At 35.4% G+C, this 24,098-nt stretch overlaps 1 protein-coding gene and 1 long non-coding RNA gene across 5 annotated transcripts in view; one reads left to right on the top strand and one right to left on the bottom strand.

The window, feature by feature from the left end:
• Positions 1-5,250, bottom strand: part of LOC310882014 — a 34,136-nt gene extending 28,886 nt beyond the window's left edge. Inside the window, exon 1 of the long non-coding RNA XR_014572762.1 lies at positions 2,651-5,250. This is a non-coding gene — a long non-coding RNA (uncharacterized lncRNA). The remainder of the gene's footprint in view (positions 1-2,650) is intronic.
• Positions 1-24,098, top strand: part of RBFOX1 (RNA binding fox-1 homolog 1) — an 875,363-nt gene that overhangs the window by 422,522 nt on the left and 428,743 nt on the right. The window lies entirely within an intron of this gene.

The raw sequence follows: 24,098 nt of genomic DNA, 5'->3' as shown, positions 1-24,098 counted from the left end.
CTAACATATACATAATCCCCAGGTTCATTATTGTGCACAGGCCCATCAAGACCTTGGGCCCTAGTTCCTAGGACCAGCTTCTTGACTTCCCGAAGCTGTTTCTGCAGGTTTATTATACAATCTGTCAATATCTCGCTGCCAGTCTGAGTTGATATTCCAGACTGTACCATATATTCTGTACAATATTTTGAAAGAACTCAACCCCTCCTTGGTCCTGGACTCAGTCCTAATTCTCAGATGTGCTAAAGGCAATAATTGAGGCCAGGACAAACCAGCCTCCTGTCCTAATTTTACAATCTGTAGTTTAATTAGGTGTTTTATTTTCTCTATTTGACCACTCGATTGAGGGTTATGTGGGGTATGTAGTTGCCAGTCTATTCCCAGAAGCTTACTGACTTGTTGAACGACCTTCAAAGCAAAGTATAGGGGTTTGCCACAATGGGGTTTCTGAGGCTCACACTCCCAGATATACTTGGTTCTGAACTTCTTCGGGTATCCCCAAGGCAACAGGAATGTTTGTGAGAGCCAGGCTCAAAATTTTCCTTAACTGGTCATTTTCTACCCGGAGTTCTACTTTCCCTTTTTCAAATCTTATTTCTGCTTTTAATTGTTCTAATAGGTCTCACCCTAATAAGGGCCTTGGCGAATTAGGCATATATAGAAATATAGCTTGTCCGGTATGCTTGAATCCTGATTTAGTATACTGAAAGAGGGAGAGTAGCTTTTTGATGACTACTAACCACATGATTTTGAAAAAAGTAAGTTGTTGTCTGATATGTTCCATACATACTGTCCTGTGCTGCATTCAGCTTTTGGACTAATATTTATTCTCAGCATGTTGGAGTTATGATTATTTGAAACCTTGAAACATGCAGTAACTGTGACGAACATTATGAAGTATGCTGAGCTGAGGCTTACAACTGCCAACAAGAAGCATTCCACTAACCTTTCTCTGTACTGAGGGACCATGAAAGTGGTTATCACAATGGGGTTGCAATATAGTCTCAGGCAAACAAAGGGATGTTAGTTCACGTTAACTGAAGTCTTTTGAAATTCATGATTCTTACGCTCTACTCTGAGAGGAATCTCACAGCAGACTGTAAACTTATTCCTTTGCATTAGAGAGGAACTCCAACCCTTCTTTTAATTGTCAAAATATTGCTAGCACTAACTGATTTTTTCAAATATACTTTTTGTAATTGATTTGTAAGTTGATTTTTTGAATTGTTTATGTCCTTGTAGTCTCCAATAAGAAATCATTGCACATAATTTCAACAAAATACTTTTAAACTTTTGGAATTTGAGACATTTATGAATGCTATAACATAAAAGCTAAAAATAAGTGGATATGAAAACATTGCAGCACATCACTTGATGAGGTAACTTAATAGGATTGCTACTAGCAAGCTTACTCTTAATGGCTTTTACAAACTATGGTTTATTATATCAAACTGCTGCTATAAAAAGTAGGAAAATAAAGAGAATGTATAACACATTTAAAAAAGAACTTACAAGCCTGTCTGAGGTTTATTTTGCATGTTTTGATTTTGTTAGTAGGATAAATAATAAGTAATTATAAATAAATAAATAAATTGTGACGATCAGCAGCAAATCAAGGGGTGGATTTGGTGACTGTTCAAAGCCACTGCTCTTGTTGTTAACTCCTAGCTAAGATGAATGGCCTAGCTCCTTCTCATTTTATTGCAGTTTTTAGAGGAACAGACATACTGCATTTTTGATTCTGCAGCACAAGTCAACAGGGACAGATACAAATGGAAAACATACCTAGAGACATCCTGATATTTTCTTTAAGTGTGAGTTAATTTTTTCTAAGTTATTGTAATATTATTATATTATAACATCATTATGTTATATTAATATTATTATATTATATTAATATTATTGTAATATAATATTTTCTCAGTCTTAGCATGTGACAGGTCTATAAGACAGAGAAATTGCCTTTTGTAGAGCATGAGATAACCAAGCAGTATCACCAAGGAGAATGAGGAGGTAGTAGCTCCAAGTTTGCTTCTGTATCATGTGGCACAGTCATGATTATGGGTTCCATGGTCCCTATAGCGTAGTTTCGTCCCTAAGTCATCCAATTATAAAGTAAAAAAGTGCGTTTTGTGAGTTAATTAGTTTTGAGTGGTTATGATTAGTTGAGAAATGGTGAGTTGAAATGTGTTCATTTGGTTTTGTGTTTTTGTTTTTTTGTTTTGTTTTAAGAAGTTATATCAGGTCTTGAAGTTCAGAAGTAAACGATATCTGAAAACTTTTGAAATAACTAACACTTGGAGCTGAAAATATTTGAAATAGAAACATTTTCTGACTTAAGACTAGTAATTTATTTTCTGCCTTTAGCAGCTAGCACACATACATACATAGAGCTATACATATATAATGGTCACATAAAAATACATAGAAAAAATATTGAAATAGAACAGCTTGTTGGCTGAACAAATTTTATGCTTGATTGAAAATACAAAGGATATTTCAGGTATTATTTGCTGGGCTACCCTCACTACAAGCTTAAAGAGTCCATATATTGTGTTACTGGTTCTCTTCTAATTCAAAATCAAGCTAGTGTACTGCACCAATACACTTTTTAGGCTCATATTAAATAATGAATTTTCACAGTATGTACCATAAAATGAATTGGCAGATTTTGTGAGTGATTGGACTGTAAATCTGAAATGAGACTCCCTTCGTCACAGTGTCAGTTCTTCCCACCAACTGTTCAAATGCCTCAGGTGCCAGAATGGATTAGAAAACCCTGTGAGAAAGGATGGCAGTTCTGCTGATGATACTGAAAATGCAACACTGTTTTTTTTCTGCTTTTAACTGAACACCACGAGCACAGTATGAAGCTTTACATTTTACAGTCTTAGCCTGGGTCATAAGAAGATTCTATTACAATGCATCAGTTACCTTTATGTTTATAATCAGACCTAATGCAATAAAGTTATATCCTGTAGGCTTTTAACTCTGTTTTCAAGCATTTCTTTTTGTTATACCTTAAGATATGAAAAATAACTTAGTACACAATAACAGAAAAAAATTAAAATGGTAGTATGCCTTTAAAAATATATTTTCATGACTATCAGATACTAGCAAAATTTATATATTAAATATATTAAAGGAACGATGTTTTAAAAATCCTCCCTTTGTTAGTCATAAAATGAGTTTATGTTCCCAAAGACATTGTAGGAAACAGATGTTGTTAAAGCCTAAGTGTGCAGCAGGAGGCAGTTGTCAGTGGCTCTTTTAATCTGAGGAATTAAGGCTGTTAATATACTTCAGTTAATAACAGAAACTATCAACTCATTATCAGGTTCCAATTTGCCCCCAAAGTTTAAGTGCTCTTAACAAAAAGAGTTTTATTGTTCTGAAAGAACTCAGAGCAAACCAGCCTTTATCATAAACCTAATCTTAGCACCAGGGAGAGATTCTCCATGCTATTTTTAATTTTCAAATGTAATGAAGAGCACTTTTATTGGAAATCAGCGGACTATACGCAGAATCATAGAATGGTTTGGGTTGGAAGGGACCTCAAAGCCCACATGGTTCCTCCACTACAGGGACAGCCCCCCAGCCCAGGCTGCCCAAACCCCACCCAGCCTGGCCTTGGGCACTGCCAGGGATGGGGCACCCACAGCTCCTCCTGGCCTGGGCCAGGGCCTCACCACCCTCAGAGTGAAGAGTTTCTTCTTACATTCAGTCTACGCTCTTTTAGTTTAAAACCATTTCTACTTGTTCTGTCACTACAGGCCCTGGTAAAACGTCTTTCTCTGTCTTTCTTATAAAACCCTTTTACATACTGGAAGGCCGCCAAGAGGTCTCCCTGAGGCCTTCTCTCCTCCAGGCTGAACAGCCCCAGCTCCCTCAGCCTCCCTTCACAGCAGAGGAGCTCCAGCCCCCTGACCATCCTCCTGGCCTCCTCTGGACCTGCTCCAACAGGTCCCTGCCTCTTGTGCTGGGCCCAGAGCTGAACACAGGCTCCAGGTGGGGTCTCACGAGAGCGGAGCAGAGGGGCAGAATCCCCTCCTGCCCTGCTGGGCACGCTGGTGCAGCCCTGGGGTACGGGTGGCTTTCAGGGCTGTCAGTGCACACGGCTTGCCTTATGACCAATTTTTTGTCCACCAGTAACCCCAAGTTCTTCTCTGCATGGCTGCTCTCAATCAATTCATACATAAATGTAAATTCAAACATAAACTGTTTTAAACTTTCTGTCCTAGCCTGAATAAGGCTAACAAAATACCTAAGCCCAGACAAGTCACAGATGCTGCTTTTATTAAGAAGGGATAGGTTTAGCATTAACATCATGCAAAACCAACAAAATCAAACTCTTTTTCATTTTGTTGGATTACACTACTGCCCAAACAGAATGATTTTCTTTGTGATTCTGGTAGCTTTCAGGTGAATCAGGCCCTGGCTGACAGGACTTTTTCCACAGATCAGGCAGAAATGGCTTTCTGTGGTTGCGTTCTGGAATAGACATGTCAGCCAGGAAAAATTACAGTGGCACACAATTCAACCAAGTGTATCCACAGCTAGACACTGTTCCATTCGGTTGGAGAACCCCTTCCCTCAATAATAAGTCTGGCGTGAACTCTGTGTACTGATATAGTTTCATAGTTTCTGTTCTTTTAAGTGAGAATAACGGGTCATGTTTGCACATGAGGAGATGAATTTGATGTATTGTTAGCTCTGTAAGTTATGAAGTACTTAGCAGCTCATGTAAGAAGCATAGTACCAATAAAAGGGATGCTCTTGAAGATATTTGACATAAGAGAATAAAACTCTTACATTATGTAAAACTATTGCATTATGTATTATATGTATGTTTTGCACATATTTGGTAGATAGATAGAGATATATATTTGATTATCCACCTGCAGTTGAAAATAAAACTTGATAAAAACTGTTCAAGGAAAATACATCGTAGCAGACCCATCAGCCCATGAGGCAAAGCTGCTGCAACACCACATACCCCAGCACCAACAGATGGCAAAGCTGAAGATACATTCCCCACAGGTGCGTGCACGTGCACACACACACACACACACACGTACATATGTTAAGTAATAGGAATGTACCCAGCTCCTTCAGCCACTCCAGCCCAGGGCTGCTCCTGCCCAGCCACTGGGGCCCAGCCTGGAGCCCGGGGTCTCTGCCCAGGCTGTGGGACACAGCTGCTGCTTTCCACTTTGCAGGTTCAACCAGTAGCAAAGCTGAGCACGGATCCTAGAGATACAGAGGACACTGACACGGCTGTTTGCACAGGTTGCCACAAACCAGGCATTGCCTTCAATGGCACCTGAAGGAGACCTGTTCCTCCTTGCTCCCCAGGCACTTCACCTACTCACATCTGGCTTGATCTTCTCTAGCCATTGCCCCCGTGCTCACCTGCACTTGCTCCAGTCAGTGACACAGACCACAGACCTGTGCTCTGACTCCAGTTACTGCTCTTGCATAAGATATAAACTAACCTTTTCTAAGAAGTGACAACAGGAAAAAATCTGTTTCCTTTTAATATATCCATTGTGGTATAGTTTATCAGATAACGTATATTAAGCACCCGTAGATGATAACTGATGGGAAAATAAAGACAATAAATGATTAAATGAGTTGTTGTTAGCCTTGGTAAAATGCAGGTTTGGAAGCACATGTTTTTTTATGAGATTGCCTTCCGTGTCCTTGCTTACAGCTTCTGTATGTACATGTAAGTAGTGTCCTAATTCTCTCTGCCCCTTAATAAAGTGTTAAATGCTATCCATTTGACAGGCTCAGGAGAATAAACTACAGGTCATTTGTATTACTTACTGGCTTCAAATTTTGAAGCTTTAATACTCTGAGTTAGTCATCCTCACCTGAATGTTGTCTACTGAGTCCAGCACTAAGTGCTAACAGTTAACACTGGCCGTTAAAGTTAAATTCAGTATTTGTATCCGTAAATGCTAAGACTTGTGTCTCAGTTGTGGAACACTGAAATATGACTGCATTTAATTTACTGAAATTATGTGTTTTGTAGGCAGATATCACAGTTAAAATATATCTTGTCATTTGTTTTCAAAAATAAGACTTTATTTTAAGCTCTCTCATGCGAGCACACCAAGATCTCTCTAAGTATAATTTGGGTATTAGCGATCTCTTTCCATTATATCGTCCTAGGAGAGATGGTTTTACATTCTTTTGTGGGAAACATTATCCAATAATGCTGTCAGCCTGTTTGCCTAATTACCAGACAAAGCACTGATGAGGCTTAAATTCAAACAAATAGATTTTATGTTTTCTAAAGTATATGGATCAAAAGTTAAACCAAATTTCTTTTGAACAAAGAACTAATAATGATTAAGAACTATTTTTTTTTTCTCTTGTACCTTTCAATTGTTTGTAGGGCTACAAGGTGTGATTGATTAAAATCAATAATTTAGAAACTGACAAAACAATACATTACAAAAAGGATAAGAGTCAGCATGATAACAAACTGATACAAATGATCCTGACTATAACATTTAAAGCTTTTAGAGTATCTTTCCACTTTTTTCCCCAAATCTTCTCAAAAATCTCTGCATTGCAAGTGAACTAATCACTTTCTCATTTTCAGCTGTGGGGAGGAGAGCCTAATTCATTTCAACAGTTTAAGAGTAGGAAATTAAAAGGGAAGACAGACAAGGTGTAAATGTAAGTGATGATGGAGTAAAGAGAAATACATGATGAAGTACCAATTAATGCACTTTTTCTATAGGTAAGGAAAGATTCTTATTAAGCATCTCTTTAGCTATATAACAATTTTCCACCATTAATTTACAGATATGTTATATCACTTTTTTCAAGGAATACAGAGTGTTTTAATTTACAACCTACACAAACACTGAGTTAATACTGACTAAGATATTCATAAGTTAAATTTCAGTTTAATTTTTAAATGTATTTTTCCTATTATATCATTCAGATATTTTGTTTTTATTGATGTTTCCTTATTAGCATGACTGTAATGCCAAAGATATCTAGCCTTGTGTTGAAGACCCCTTTTGATACATGCTGAAAAGTCCAAAATAAAAATATGATTATTGTTTAAAGAATTTAATTCTGAAGACATTTGGAAGAAGGGATTACAAAGAATAAGTAGAGCATCATTGACTAACATAGATTGACTAGTTTGTCAAGTTTTAGTAGCCACAAGACAGATGGGGGAGTTGGGAAGGGAACAGCTCAGCAAATGGAAGGGGCAGCAAGAAAGAAAAAGCCAGAACCATATATCTGATAATGTGAGGGGGAAAAAAAAGAAGTCCCTTTGAAGATAGAAAACTGACACATGCTCATGAGATGTGGGAAGAGGTAGGTCAGTCTGATGGGACAGAAAAGGAAGATATAAAAAGATGGCTGAAATGATCTAAGTAATATCTTAACAAAATTCCTTTTGCAGCAGCAGTCTAAAAGGTTGTGAGTAGAGAAAAACAGCCAAAGTGGGAGAAAAATCTTATTATACAAGTGGTGTGGTGAAAGGTGGGGTGGAAGTTTAAGTTCTTTGAATGAATATGAAGTGCTAGATCTTAAAAACGTTATTCAGAAAAGATCCTGAAGTTTTCATAGGAGTTTAAGATAATACATTTTTTAAAGGTCTAAAAAGGAGGGTCTGGAAGCTGATGCGCAATAGGAAAAAATAAAGTTCTGCTTTGCTCTTGAAGCAACAGTTAGATATCCATGAAGAGATTTGACAAAGACAAGTGAAGATTTAGTTCAAATTTGTAAAGCAGAGAGATGACCTTATGAGTCATACGACAATGTCTTTGTAGATGATAAATGGCCAAAGATAAGATGTGTAGGAAAAAGAGCAGGAAAGCAAGGACAGGCACCTCTTAGAGAACCTACAAAAAGCTGATGGTAGACAAGAAGGAGACATAGATAATGTGAAAGTGTAATTACATGAGGAATTATGATCAGCTGTCTGGCTGATGTTATAGAAAGTGGTTTACAGATTAGATGAGTGTGAGCATGAAGTATTATCTTTTAGCCTTGGCTTAGAAAACATTCATTAGAAGGCTTTGCCAACCACATTTCCTTAAACAGATAGATCTCATGGGAGAACAGAATGGGAACAGTAGAAGGGGAACGCCATGATGTGGTTGTAAACAATGCATTCAGCAAGTTTAAAGAGAGTACAATATATAGAAATACCGCAAGCAGAATGTTTGTCTTAGATCTTAGCCTTAAGATGGGAGAAACTAGAGAGGAGCAGAGTGAATGATTATGGAGAAGTATAAAGAGAGGTAATTAATGCCAAAGTGTGGAAAGAGGGAATAATCTTACAGGACACAGCAGTGGCCATAAGTCATTAAAGGAGGTAACATGCTTTCTTGAAATAAAAAAAAGTAAAGATTTTTTTTTTTTAAAAAAGGGAGGGGGGGAAGCAGATGGGCATTGTTTTAAGCAGGGCTGTCTGCCTAGGCACTAAATCACAATTTTAAAAACTCTCTGAATTGCATTGCACTGAAAAGATAACCAGGACTGCTTAGAACTAGTCTGGGTCTTTCATTCTTGCTGCTGTGTGGATAGGTGCTGCATTAGTTCTTCTTCCTTTCTTCCTCTGCGTGGTGGAAAACCTTACATAAAGTATCTGAAATAAATATGCAACTTCAAGATGTTAAATAAGGAATTTTTCATGACATTAAGACTGAATTCAGGATTTCGCAAGCATGAAGTTGACATATTATCTAGGTTGTATGATTAGAGAGAATATAATGCCATCTATGATTGTATGAGATGATCGTATAGGTAAGAGAGAGAACAGCTTATTGGTCTTTAAGAGCGAAGATTTCTAATTAGTATCTAGAAAAAAAGATGCTTAACGGTTTTCACAAAAACGTAAATAGCATATACTCACTTTTGTAGTGGAATGAAACAGAACAAAAATATGTAGTGTCACAAAACTGGTTGCCTTTAGTAGTTTGAGATGCATCCTTCTCAACTTCATCCTTTCCTGTTTTAAAGAGGAAATTATTAATTTTCCACGAGGCATTCTACAGCAGTGTTGCTTTATATAATGTTAATGCTATTCTCCTAGCTCCTTCATTTGCTTCTAATAACACTTATAAAATAATTTAGTCTGCAGGTGTAACCAAATCTGAGCCTTCAGGCTACCCCAATCACACAGTTAGTATGTAATTACTATAAAGAGGCAAGTTATTGTTATATTTGATTATAGTTCAAAGAGAAGATAATTGAATTGAAAGACAATGAGTTCACAAAAAAATCATATTTTTTCACCTTCTGCTATTTTGTTCATATTTCTGTTCACTGTTTTACATTTTTTTAATTTTTCACTTTTTTTTCTAACTGAACATTAAATTTACTGTCTGCCTAACTTTGAGACAAAAAATCATTCTTTCTCTCTCTGCTAATCTACTGCAATACAATGTATAACAATGACTGAAAGTTAATAATTGCTGAAAGTCCTTGACATGTTATGACTGTTTTTTTGCCTTTTTCATAGAGTTCAAGGCAACTTTTAGGGACTAAGTATGCTTTTTTATAATGAGCAGCTTTCACACTAGCAGTGGCATATTAAAAGAAAAATAAAGGTACTAAGTAAAATGCTCATAAGGTAGGGATCTTAGAATTCACGTTATTCATACAACTTTTAATTGCTTTTGTGCATATGTTATATATCTTTAATAACTACTCAAGTGTTTTACAGATGCTGTATTATACAGCCCAATCATATACCACAAGCTATGAAGAATCCAGAACAGTGAAATAAAGAATATTCCCTTGTGGTACAGGATGTGTAAGGAGACAAGAACAGGTTAATTCTAAAATAATAACAAATAAAAGTCCTGTCATCTCCATCTTCACATGCCTCTTTGCCATCTCTTGCTATAAGCAAGAAACAATTTAGCCATCCTTCTGCCATTCCTGCTTCTGCTGTTTTCATCCCAAACAAAAGGTGAAGAAAGCTGAGAAAATGAAGATGACAGGCATAAAGTAAATGAAAGGAAGAAAGAAAAAAAAGGCAACAAAAAACCAACTCAGTGTTAGCATGTTCAGCTAAGTATTTCCACTTCCGGAAACATATTTTGACCTTTCATTCTTGTAATACTAGTCCTTTTTTTGCTGCTAACTTTTTACTAGAAACTCTAATACAGAATAGAACAGAGAAAACATGGCATACAAGGGAAGGATCATAATAACTTCTGAAAAGGAAGGTTAGGGCTCACAAAGCTGTTAGTACTACTGAAAATAGTAATAAATAAATAAATCTGTGTTGATAATAGTTAGTTTGCCTGGATTTCCAAAAGGCATTTAATAAAGTCTATCATGAAAGACTCTTAAAGAAACTATGCAGCCTTGGGATGAAGTAGAAGATCCTTGCACAGACAAAAATAATGGTTAAACAGTGGTCAGTTTTCACAGTGAGGTAAGGTTATCCAGTGGTACCCATGCAGTTCACTGTATTCATTGAAATATGTAATTAATGACAAAGTTTCCCAATGATACCAAGTTGCTCAGAAAATGTAAGATAAAGATCAACGAAAAAAATGCAGCAGGATCTTATAAGTCCAAAAAACTAATGGAATTCAATGTAAATAAATTTAAATTGAAGAGGCAAAACAAACCACATATAAAGTGATGGGTATAAGCTGAAACAACCTGTAAAAGGAGCAAATGATAGGAAGCATGAAAAAAGGTCTATAGAACCATGGGTGATGAGAAAAAGATGGACAAGGATTGACTGTTTGTTGGTCCTTCCATTGCCAATAAAGGTCATCAAATGATACTCGCAAGTGTCAGGTTCAAAATGAGCAAAGGCCATACTTTCTACAGTGTATATACAGTGTAGACATCCTTGCAAAAGGATGCTGCAAATACTGAATGTTTACCTGGATCCAAGGGAAGGATGGAAAATTTAATCGAAAACAAATCCATCACAGAATATTAAAGGCAAAAATGTACCAGCAAAGAAGTTTTGAAACCACAAACTACTGGAGACTGAAAGAGCATTCAGTGAATAGCTATTCTTCCTCCCCTCTTCTGTGAAGGCAAATCAGAAAATCTAAAGGAACAATTCAAAGAGAAGTGGGAAAGCAGAAGTTTTCTTTAAATGGAAGGTTGCCTTTCTCCATTATGAAATTACTTCCTGGAGGGGGAAAAACAATAACAATCAGAGGGAATAAAGCTGTTGTCCTAATATTTAAAACAAACAAACAAACAAAAAACTTGACTAATTATTTATCTGAAACTAGCTGCTTTAGTCATTTACCTAAACAGTCTGTAGTAACAGCTATATGAATTAGTAGTAACCTAATTATAGTCATTAAGCAGGTGTATCTAGTGTGTTTTTTTTTCTTTTTTTCTTCTTCTTCTGTTTGCAAAGCTTCTTGGCATACAAAAGTAAAATGTAAAAAAGGTAGAAAAAACACATTTGGCATAATTATCTGTTTCAGTGCAAAGTCAGCAGTTTTTGCAAGCTTTTAAATATGATTGTAAAGGATGAAACAGAAAAACTTACATCAGCTTCTAAGAAAGATGTAAGCAGTTCTAAATTGTACTCTCTCCATAGGGAGAGTTTTAAAACAGTTCTAATAAATTAAAGTATAATAAGAGTATTTGCTGCATGATAACATATTTTTTATATTAATTTCCTAATTTCTGGGATGCTTAATTGTAGATCTCAGAGGCTTGAGGTTAAAGCAGTATATTTTCATGCTGAAATTATGCCCTGTATTCCTTTTTTCATATTTTTTTTTTAATGTGAGTTTTTTTTTCTTTCTTCCAAATTTCTGAGCAAATTAGAAGGTTGCTTATACATTAATGTGGAGTGTATAAGCTGTATTTGTGTCAGCTATACCTTTGCCTGCAGGTTATTCCTTAAGAAAGTTCAGGCATGAAGCAAGTCTAGAAGACTGACTTTTCTGTGAAGTTGTAGAGTTTAAAGATAAATATCATCTGGTTAACCATTCACTAAAGGGGGAATGGTAACAAAGTCTAAAATGCATTTCTGTGAAATAACATTAGGGTAGTGAAATAATTACCATTATAAATAGCAATCATTCAGACTTTCTTCTATTGTAAGGAGACTCCACTCAAGTTACCCTTGCAGACTTGGAGTGTTGGTTATAAATTGAATGGTTATGTTTTCTCCAGTATTTGTGCTGAAACTTGATGTTATCAATTTAAAATAGAGAGTAGATCTAGTCAAAAAGATGTAAGGTGTTTTACAGTAATGCAAATCACTTATCAGGTGCTTGAAACTTTTTTTAGTGTTGCTATGTCATAAGACACAGGAGAAACTGTGAAGTAAAACAGCCTTTCCTACTCTGTGGAGGTAATGTAATAATGCAATGGCTCTCACACCCAAAACAAAAAATAACTAAAACAAGTAAAACATTGCAAGATTTTATAGTATAACATTAACAGGCAGCTCATTATTACTATTATTATTTTATATATGTAGTAATTCTTGCTATTAGAAACATCCTTCCCCGCCCTCCCCCCCCAATATTCATCTTATAAAGTGAATTTATTAAAGGATTCACTGGAAATTTCAAAGTTATGCTTTCCCAATATAGTATACAAGAAACAAGCTCAAATAGACAGTTCAACATAATCTAAAGTCAAATTTGTTCATGAGAAAATTATAAATGATTATTCATTTTAAAAATGAAGAAAAATTCTCTATCTTAAAAATTAAATACATGTGATAGTACACAGGATTTTGTTTGATAGATTTTTATTTTATATTTTTCAGTTCTAGCAAAATAACCTAATTAAGTCTTGGATATTATATTTTTTCCTTATTTCCCTAGTCTACCACATTAGTAATCTATCTTTATGTGTGCGTACAGATTTCAATTATCATTCCTGTTTCAAATATAATTTTGATTTCAAGTGACGTATTGCGTGATGTACATATTGATAGCTTCCCAATGTATTCCATGCTTAGGATTTATGAAACATTTAATATTCTTTTATTGACATTTCTAAGTCCTCAGCTTCACAGTTATGAGTTAGGGAATTGGTTTATATATTTGCTTTTAAATAAAAATTGCAATAGCATATCCTTAAAAATGAAATGTATCCTCATTTCAGAATTATTTTTATATCCTTTTCCTACAAAAATTGGATAGCTCCATCCTGCCTTACTTCTATGAAGACAAAACCAAATCCTAGTAGTGCAGTAAGAGGAGGATGCTCAGGTTAAAAGGCAAGATATAAGTGTATATAGTGATATAAGTGTAAGGTAATACTTTGAAGTTCATGTCTGTAAATGAGAACCCTTGTTAATGTTTCTTTCCAATCCCAATTTCACTCTACAGAGCAAGGCACAAAGTGTGCTTGAGCATATGGAAAGCTTGAGCTTTATTGTTAAGATTCTGTTCACCCATTCCAACTCCTCACAGTGATGCGCACTATTTAGCGTTTGTGTGCATTAGGTAATATATTTAGTGTTTCCTGTTTCAATCCAATTTATGTATGTTTGGCGGCAGACCAGACCTGTGGGCACACAGTATGGAATTGTCATAAATCTGCCTATGCTGACTATAAGTGCTATACTGCTGCAGTTGATAGCATGCTTGCATGAACATTTCAGAATGCTTGCGGAGCAATACCGCCTATTCCCAGCAAATCTCCTAGGGACTAAATTAATGTATCTCATATTGTATTGATTGTAGCCAATAAGTGCCTAAATGATTTGATGCGAGGCAGAGGGATTATGAAGGGAAGAGGGGAGAGGCAGCTTGAAAGAAATATGTGGTTTAATTACAGGATGAATTTCGCCAATCTGCCTCCCCCTAGGAATTTAACAAATAGGCCTAAGTGCACTTAGCTGTTCTTGACATCTGTTGAAATGATATCTGCCCATGATGAGGGAATCATGGGAATTGGTCTAAGGGTATTGTCAGGATCAGTGAGCCACAGGAAACTGCTATTCTGTCTGCAAAATTAGAAGGAAGAAAAGCCTACATTAGCAGTTTTAGGTTAAGCTGTAATGATTATGGTTTCTGTAACAGAGTTCCATTTTCTGATTTAATGACGCTGGCTCTGTCTTTAGAAAGATGTTAAGTAAATATTAAAAATGATGTTAAAACATAAGCAATGAAATATAAATTTAAGCTGGAATCAGAAACTGTATTCATGATGGAATTCATTGGTGGAAACTTGACATATGCCTTTTGAGAGAAACATCCAAGTTCATACCTTTTTAATGACATTTTATACTATGTTATGAAACTCAAACTCTTAGGTAAACAGCGGAGATTGTATAGAAACGAGGCATAAAAACTAGAGCTTCAGCTTAAATTCTTTAGGAAGACAAGCATAGTGAAGACTGATGTTGTGTATTTGCTCATTTTGATTACATCTATAATTCAGAAGGAAGTATAGATTACTTAATCCTTTCCACTGTACTTTATAGTATTTAGACTATACCTCTGCAAAACAGAACTTGGCGGCAATACCTTTAAAACCCTAAGAGACACAAGTTTTTCTGCATTATTTGAAAGCTGTGTTTCCCAGTGCTCGGAGCATTTATGTGTATTACCTCATAAATAACATGCAAGTCATTTCCTTTGAAAAAGTGAAAAACATTTATTTCAGGAGGTAGAAACCAAAGGTGAGATCTTGTATCATGTTATCTGAAGTCGCGCATGTGTCAATTACTGCATGTGTGTGCATTCTGACAGTGCATTTTGCCTGTGCAAGGATGCGAAAAAACTAACAAGATTAGGCCTGGGTGGGGGTTGTTTGTTTTATATTTAATACAAATTCATCTGCCTGCAGTATTCTTTTCCTATAATTTCTTTAGACAGTTAGAAAGCAAACATATAGTGTTAATTTATTCTACTGTAAAAGACAAATTAGAAGTTATGACTATAGGAAATGTTTATTGCAAGTTTTGTTTACAAGTTCAGTAATTGAGGACAAAATTTCAGTTTGGCTAACTCTGCAATGTTTTCTTTGAAATGACTGAATTCACATCCATCTAAATTCATGAGGCACTCCATTGTTTTACTGTCTTCTCAAATGCTACAGTGATGTTAAATATTCAATCCCATAACAAAGATTTAAAAAAGAAATCACAGCAAAGCTGAAAAATTTAGTATTTTTATCCTGCTATATGCGCAGAAAACATACATAGAAATACATTTGCATAAGTGATAAAAGTAGAGAGAGCGAGAGAGAGTCACATGCTTTAGTACTTACAGTTATTCTATTTTCAAAGACCAACTCAAAAACAGTTATTTGTGTGTTTGGATTATGAAGAGGGTTTGGCCTCTCATTGTTCACACTGAGCTTTTTCATAAAGTGTAGCTCTTCTATGCCAGTATATGTAAAGAGATCTATACAGTACCAATGGGCATATGTAGCCCATTGTTTCTTTAAAAATAAATTTGTTAAGAAAACCAGGAGATTATACCTAAAAGCACAGCAAGGGTACAGTAGGCTAGAGTAACATCAAAACCATAACAGTGTAAATTTTGCCCTGCATCAAATAAGTTATTTGGTGAATATATAGCGTGAAGCAAGGAGCTGATATCCTTGTGAAGATGTGCAGAATGGAAAGGATAAGAAACTTGGTGAAAATGCAACAGTATTAAAAGGTAAACTTTTATTTATTTTTTATTTTTTAATAGTAAAGATGAATTCCCCCAGGACTGAACATTGAATTAAAAATTTCTTTTTAAATCTTTTAATTTTGAAACCTGGGCTTGTGCTCCAATTTCCAGTGAAGTGTAATGTAGCGTAAATGGAAGCCAAGAAATCTGAGATATGAAAAACTCTTATTTACAAACACACCATCATTATTACTTGGTTTTTAGGAATATTTTTCATTATTATCTCATTGCTCAATTTTCTGAAATGGAAAAGTAGCACAGCTTTCTATGTTTAGTGTAAATCTTTTGGCAATATGATTAATTAGAATGTTAATTTGTTTACCTTTGTAGCTATACATGCTTCAATCTTTTAAAAACTGTAATAAAAATAGATTTCTTTTTGCTCCAGAAGAACACAACTTCCTTGATTGGAATGTAGGTATAATTATTGTTTATTCACTTTTACTGGAATATAAGTTATCTACCATAATTTGGCATATTTTAAAGCAACCTCAAAACAATTGTGGTGTAATATATGCTCATCTAGGCAAAAAAAAAATAAATTCATTCAAATTTTGCACCCATAATTAGGCATTTAAATATAATGGCCTTTTTTTTTTTCCTTTTTTTTTTTTTCTGACGATGTGAGCACATTTAGGTACAGTGACTTGCTAAGACTTGCTGTGCACTGCATTTCTGAAAACCAGGCCATATCTGTAGGTAGCCTAAATAGAGATTCATGAACTAATTTAAAACTTAAATAGACTTTAAGTTGTTCAGCCTGTTTCTCAGTTCATGTTACTCTTAAAGGAGGAAAACTGAGTGCTGGCAGTGATTCTTATGTTACTGGCACTGATGACAAAGTAGCAACACCTCAGTATTGGTCCCTGATTTTAAAAGTGTTTTTGAAATATAAGAGTGTTCTATTATATTACCCCAGCTTAAGGCATGAGCTCTGTCTTTCATATTCCAAATTTTACAAGCAACATGAGGGAATATTGTTCAGGTGGAACACTTTCAGTGGAACTGAATTATGTATGGATAATCCAAAATGCTTGCTCTCTATAAAGCCAGAGTGTTTAAGGAAATGCATTACTTGCTGTGAATGAAATACATTTTATATTTAACAGAGCATTTACAATTGTCAAACAGTGTGTTTCTTCTTCTTTCTTCTTTGATCAGAGGTATTTTTAGGGCTTACCAAAAACTTGTTTCAGGGGTTGGTTTGCTTTTCTAACTAGAGAAATTTAACTATTTTAGTTATCAGTGCTTTTTATCTGTAGGTTTAGGTTTCTCAATAAAAAAACTAACAACAACAACAAAAAAACAACTTGGTATCACAGTGTAATTGTCATTGCGAATACCTTGTAATTGTCACTGGTACTGGCATTTGAAACTAGATGAGACAGAGGGATTAAAAAAAAAGGCAATTATTCTTGGTTTAATGAAGGCGTTCTCAGCATAATGTGCAAATTAGTCTAGAAATTCCAAACTCTAGTCTGACTATACTTATTATAATACTTTACACTTTGTCCAAGCTTCAGTTCATTCATTTTCTTATATTTAAGTATGGCATGTTTTGCTGACTGAAACTTCTTCTAATGTGTCAGGCTAGGATGTAGCTGGACGAAAATGAAACTATGATAGAGCACTAGCATTTAGCATTAGCAAGAACTTTCAGGTTCTTGGCTTTGTGGATTTCTTTTGCAAAAACACATGAATTCATTTTTGGTGGACAGCTGAAAAAAACAGGCATCAATATGGGTACATTCTGTAGTAGCTAGAGAAAAGACATTCAGTTAAAAAATATCAGAAGTTGTACGTCATTGCACTTTTATGTATAAACTGTTTTATTAGAAAATGACAATAACTCAGTATTATTCTTCGTAGAGAAAATTTTCGAATATGGATATTATACTTGTAACATAGGGTAGTAGAAGAGTGGCATTAGGCAAGTATTGTGACTCATTTTTTTCTCCCCATGCCCCAATATTTCTTTCTCCCTCACATTATGGATAGAGATTTTCCTGCAAATTTTCCTACGCTGTGGAAGTGTAAGTATTCAAAAATAATGAGTATTGCAATGTTAGCAAACTGTTAACTACAAGTTATTAACATGTTACCACATTTCATGAACATGACATCTAAACAAGGAATGAAAAACGTTGTGGTCTTATGAAACCACTGCATTTCCTTGGAAGCCAAGTGTTTTAAAGTGCAATATGCAGCTGTCAGAATGGTTGGTACTGAGCCAATCAACGGTGTCATTTCCAAGAAAATTCTTTTCCAACGATGAATTTAGTGACTCTCTTGCTCTCTTCCTTTTTCTTGTTACATCAGTAATTCATAAACACTTTGTGAGTTAGGCAGTAAGGTGGGAGCAGAAGTATCTAAGAAACAAGAAAATCTGTAGCCAGAATGACAAATCCTTAGGCACAGCTATAAAACATACAGTTCAGTAGCACAGAGCCATAAGAATGTATTGACTGTGGCCCAAACTCATCAGAAGATTGATCAATCCAGCTGACTTGCATTAATTGTGAAATAGAAAGAACGATGCAATCAATGATAGGCATGAAAGTGCAGCAGTAATGATGCCACATCTAGCTAATCCAATAATGGAGAACCTGATGTATAGCATATTGGAATTCCACTGTTCAGGTCCTCTCACAATAAAGTATATCCTGCAATTATGGGGAAAAATTGAGCAGGCAGCAGTTGAGCCAGCCCAATCGGCCAGTGCCACAGTAGTTTTCCTGATTAAACGCTAAGTTAAGTAGTACTCAAACCCTGCAGCTTGTCTGCATTATGAAAAATAAATCTTTAATTAATGTGAAACTTTGTATTTTAATCAAAGCAAACTATGAATATTAAGATGTGTGCAAGATACCTAGTTAACTGTGAAAATTTTATCAATTGATAAATCAGTATAAATGCAGTAGGAAGTGACTTTGAACCATGGTCAAACAAACATGGTGAAATCCTTGCTAGGTGCACAACAAATAATTGATCAGTTGATTTTATCAACTGATCTCTCAGTTGCAAGGAGAAAGGACCATATGCTGAATTGAGAACCTCTGGTTTCCCATGCTGGCAATCAGTTGGACCTGAGGCAGGCTCAAAGACCTAGTGGGAAAAATAATATACTTAACAGCCCTTCGAGAATTAAAATTTAACTTCTGTACGGCCTATGGGTACTAATTTTAGTCTGCTCAGTGTTTTATGTTGATTGGAGGAGAGTATTTTTTCTAGAAAATAGTAATGTTACTACTACCAGACCTGCAGCTGAAGTTAGGAATCAGGCACCATCTACCTAAATAAAACAACCAATCAAACAAAATTCTTTCCAAAAATACAGCATTTGCCACATTAATAATAGCTGAAAGACTTTAAGTTCCTTAAAGTATTGATTTCTCTAGCATTACTTAACAATGATACTTGAATGTTTTTATTAAATTTAACTATACAAGCTCATCCATTGTCATTTTGATTTAATGTTGCCATTGTCTTGACCTTTTGATTTAAGACTTGTGTGGAGGATGCTGCAAGACTGTGCTGACCAAGTAGGAGCACCTCAGAGGTTCCTACTTGGGACATCGTCTCTTAGTGCTGCTCTCTCCATGGGATAGAGCAAACCGCCTAGCTGCCACTCTGGGGCTCTTTCTCCTGTATTTGCAAGGGAACATTTAGAGGAACAGTGGAGCCAGGACTCTGTGTGTTTTTTGTTTGTTTGTTTTGTTTTTGTATTTCATTTGATCCTTTCTCAATGGTGTTTCTCAATTTTTATTTTATATTTTGTCTTTTGAGGGAAAGAAAATGACTGGTTTCAGAGCTGCTCAAGCTCCAGGTACAAAGGACTGTTTACTTGTGGTTTTGAGCAATTACAGAAAGGGAAATGCCTGCCCAACCACTATGGAAGCACCTAAACCCATCTATATATCATGCTACTTCACCTTCTGGAAATCACTGGCAGCTCTAATTGCAATACTGGGTAGGTATTTTCTTGTTTCAAGTATTTGAAACCACCACTTTTCAAATACAAACATTTCTGTGTAAGTTGGAATGAGGTTTTGATATTGTATAGCTCTTGAGACTTTTCAATATTCACCATTTCTATGGAAATTTCATGGAAATATGGAACCTTGTTTTTTCATAAACAGAATAACTTTGCTATGGTTGCTTATTTAGCAAGAAGTTGCTGATGTAGAGAAGCTTGGGTACAATTGTTTAAGCAAATAAAGAATCAAAAGTATTTGTATTCCTATGTATTAAAGTAAACCGGTTACAACTCCTATGACAGATTAGGAACCATACATACACATCTTGCTTAAGCATCCTTGACTGTGGAACTGTCAGCTCCAGATTTCAGAAGAAGGATGGGCAAGTGCGATCAGCAGATGTCTAGACATCTCAGTTTAACGCTCTAGAGCAGAAAAAGCTAGCACTTGAAGTCTTCAGCTCACACCATCTATTTCTTTTTCAATGTAGTGTAATTTTGCCAGGATTGTCAGGAAACTCGATCTGCCAGTGTTTGCACGGGACTTTTATTTTTCCCTCTTAAGCTGATTACACCTAAAGTTGATTTGTACGGTTACAATGGGAATGCAGAAATAAAATTGAGAAGATAATTTATCCAAAAGCTTCAGATATTTCAAGGCTTAAAATAATATAATTTAAAACTGTATTAATAGTGAATGGTAAATCCTTTTCCAAGTTGAAATAGGTAAGTTTTCAGGCTGCTTCAGGGAGCTGAGCTGACATGAAAGACTTAGAGTTTGTAGTAAGCCAAGCTGCATATGGCCTCTCGTGGTAGGATGAGGTTTAGCCATCAGCTGAGCTTGAAGAACTTGTCAGCTCAGTAGTTTTATAAAAGGGTTCCAAGAATTCTTTTAGAATTTGATTGAATCAATCTGCGTGTCATCCACAGAAATCATCTAGGTTCTGTGTTCTATCTGCTTGTGAAAAAAGGAGACCTCACTAGCATAAGTCCCTTGTTTTGTTTCAGTTTGGCTTCAGAAAGCTGAGTTAGAATTACCTTAATTGATTAAGAGCCAGGAGTTCTGTATCTAGAAGTTATACCATAAATTAATTAATAAACTGATAATTTTGTTGGCTAATATACAGCATCCTGCTGCATAGGTTGGCCACCTGGGGAAGGTGAGTGAAGCTGTGGAAGTTAAAAAGGAAACTGTAAATATATTTATCAAATATGAAGTACAAATGTATAAGGTAACTGATTACACTTTTAAAAAGTGCATTCATAAAAGCTGGATTGTGTTGAATCGACCAAGCTCTATTTCAGTCTAAACTTAATTTCTTTGACTTCCTACTTTCTGGTAATCTTCTTACAGAATGATTCAAGCCAACATAATGCAGACTGTACTCTTTTCGGCTCAAATCAGTTTCTCCTGATTTGCTTCCTTGCACTGGAAGGAGGCAAGATTTAAGAACAATTTTTGTCAGAACTTTTTGTTAAAAAGGCTAATAAATACCACAAAACAAACTGCAGTATTGTTTCTAAAATCAGAGCAGCGTTCAAATCCTATTTTTCTCTAGCTTTGTGTCACTGAGCAGTGTATGGTACTTTCTGCAGCATGACATAATATGCTTGAGGTCTTATCACTTATATGATAGCAAAATGTTTCTGTCTTTCACATGTTTATTATGAAAAGACCAACAGAAAAATGGTTTACGTACATGTATCATTTAAACAAATCGTTCTAGTAGTTTCTAGTGAGAAATTGATGGTATGATGTATAATTTCTAAGCATATAACTTCTAAACGTATTTCTGATTGCATGAACTCTGAACACTGAACTTTACACCTCCCCTTCATAAAAGTAACAAAAAAAAAGTAGAGTCCAAACTCTGTGATGGCACGTAATTGCTGTGGAACAAACCCTTTCCCAAGTCTTTGTTTCTTTTTACCACCAGGGAATTGCTTCCATACATGAAAATTGTATTTAAGTTATGTTACAGCAGTAAATGAGATCTACTAAACCTTATTGCTTTCTGGAGCAATTAATTTCAAGACAGCCTATTTGAATGAAAGTACTGAGCACTGTGTTTTTATAATTGCTGGAAAGCTGTACAAGAAATATGAGAACACAATTACTGGGTTTCTTTTCAAGTTTTGAGTAAACCCAGTATACTTGCAAACAGCTATGAACAATTTTGTGAAGCCTAACTAAAAGAGGTCAGGTATTTTTCCCCCTCTTTTACAGATTAGAGCTGTTATTTGAGGCAAATAGTCAAAACACCTTAGCATTAAAAGGGTGACCCAAAAAGGTCTTACAGACTTGCAAGTACTTGGAGACTTGTGAATACTTGAAAAGAAAAGGTTAATGTTTTCCCCCAGGGATAGAGAAGGATTTTTACCCTCCCCCAAGGTATTGTTTCATCTATAATTAGCAGTGGCAAGATCATCCAAATACAGGAATCAGTGAGCTAATTGAAATAGTCTAGCAATGAAGGACTCTACTGGGATCAATTAACATGACCAAGATATTAAAGGGAAATCAGAATGTTTCTTCTTGTTTTCCCCTCCTATGTTTACCACATTCATGTCATAAATAGAGAGTCCTGAAAAAAAGAAAACAAAGCTTTCTGAACATTTTAAGAGCAATAACAATCATCAAAATGTGTTGGTTCTTCTATTGTCTAGACCAAGTGACATGTACATCTGGGTATCATTATGAAGAGTAGTTGACTATTGGTCCAGCATTTTTCACTTTTAAGCAGCAGAATCACACTCATCTTGAAGCTTGAGCTTTGTTTTTTAATCTCACTGTATTATTTTACATGATTACAGCTCTTCTGTCCTACTTATTCCTATTGTGGGATGTCCCTAAAATTTGGTATAGGTGGTTTAGGTATATTTATTCACTGGTATTGTATATCACAATAAGGTATTACAACATACACATTGTATTTTTTTCATTTATGTTGTATTTTTTTAGTCTTTTTTTTTACATGTATATTTTTTATGGTTTACTGGTGGTAACGGGAAACTTTGGGCTTTTTGAAATTTGTACGGTAAACACTAGGAAATCATGTCAAGAGTGTCAACAACAATATGTGAATATTTAAAACTTTGCTTAGTCTTTTTATTCCTTTTAGAATGGAAGACATGCAGGTGGAATTCCTCAAATGACCCAGATGTGGGCTTCCGAAGCGTGTAAATGAGCTACCACGTAAGCCCATACATTCAGCTCACTAGTACACATCAGCAATTATGATTACTCTAAATGTACTGAGAATGGACTAGACTGCTTTTTAATGTGCAAGTCGAGAGCACTCATTAAGGGGAAAAAAGAGGAAACTTCAAGCACCTAGTACAGGGCATAAAATCATTCCAGCTCCATTAGCATGCATTATTCTCAATTCTGTATCAGTTTAGCTATTGCAAGAGACAGGATGCTAGCAGGTTATTCAGCAAAACAGTTATCAGTTTTACAAAGATTTCTTCTACTTTATACTGATCAAAGCTGAGGATTTCTAGCTTTGTAACAGCTGACTACCAAGTCTGTGTAGGAAAGGGAATTTCTAACATGTCTGGCAAAGCACTATTCATGTGTTCTTCATTGCCCCTGAACAACAGAGGAAAAAATAAACAGGTTTTACAACCTGATTATTTAGTACTGCAAGAAGTAAAATGCAGTGAAAATGCATCCAGACATCAAAGAGAGACTTTATATAACCTGGTTACGGAGAGTAGCTTCTTTCCTGTTATGTGGGCTTTGGGCTTTCCACATTTTGAAGCTCGAACATCCCATGTAGAGCAAGAATGTATCAAATCTTTAAGAATTCTGTTTTAATACCCAGGTAAACGGGGGAACTTATTCTCAGGAAGAAGAAAAAAAAAAAAAAGAGAGAGAAAAAGAGACTATTGATATATTTCTTAAATAACCAGAACTATCAAATAACAACAAGTGTCTCTCATCCTCCTTCTCCAGTCTACCCAACCCCCTGTGAAATGTAGAATTTGTCTGTCTTATGTGTCATGGGGATGGATATTTAATAATGATAACAAAGTTATTTAAAAGGCAGAACTCACTCCTTGATTCATGTTTCACTCAATCTTTTTTTCCATTATAATGCTTATGGATTTTTTTTTTGCCTATTTTTTTTATGCTTTTGACTTACTTTGAGCAAAATGTTTTTTGTTGGTGTTTGTTTTCTTTTCTGAAAGACAGATGGTGGCAACAAACACTTTGTTAAATTAAAAAAATAAAAATGGGGAAAAAACAAAACAAAAAACAGCTGGTAGGGTGCAAGGAGAGACTAGACCAGCAGTGCATGTCTGTTTCCAGTGTTGCAACATCTCCTTTGTTTTTTTTAGATTAGTTGGCACGTAGACTAAGCATACAGTTACCTTCTTTATCGTCCAATGAGCTGTAACAGTTAAAAATAAATAAATAAATCACGAATAACTGAAATTTATGGCATGCTATAGATTCATTACTTTTCCATCCTGGCTTGCATATTTAAATC

This window comes from Anser anser (genome assembly GCF_964211835.1).
Source record: "Anser anser genome assembly, chromosome: 15".
In the NCBI taxonomy this organism is placed as follows: Eukaryota; Metazoa; Chordata; class Aves; order Anseriformes; family Anatidae; genus Anser; species Anser anser.
Note: the sequence above shows the minus strand (reverse complement) of the source record. Positions and strands in the feature narration are given on the sequence as shown.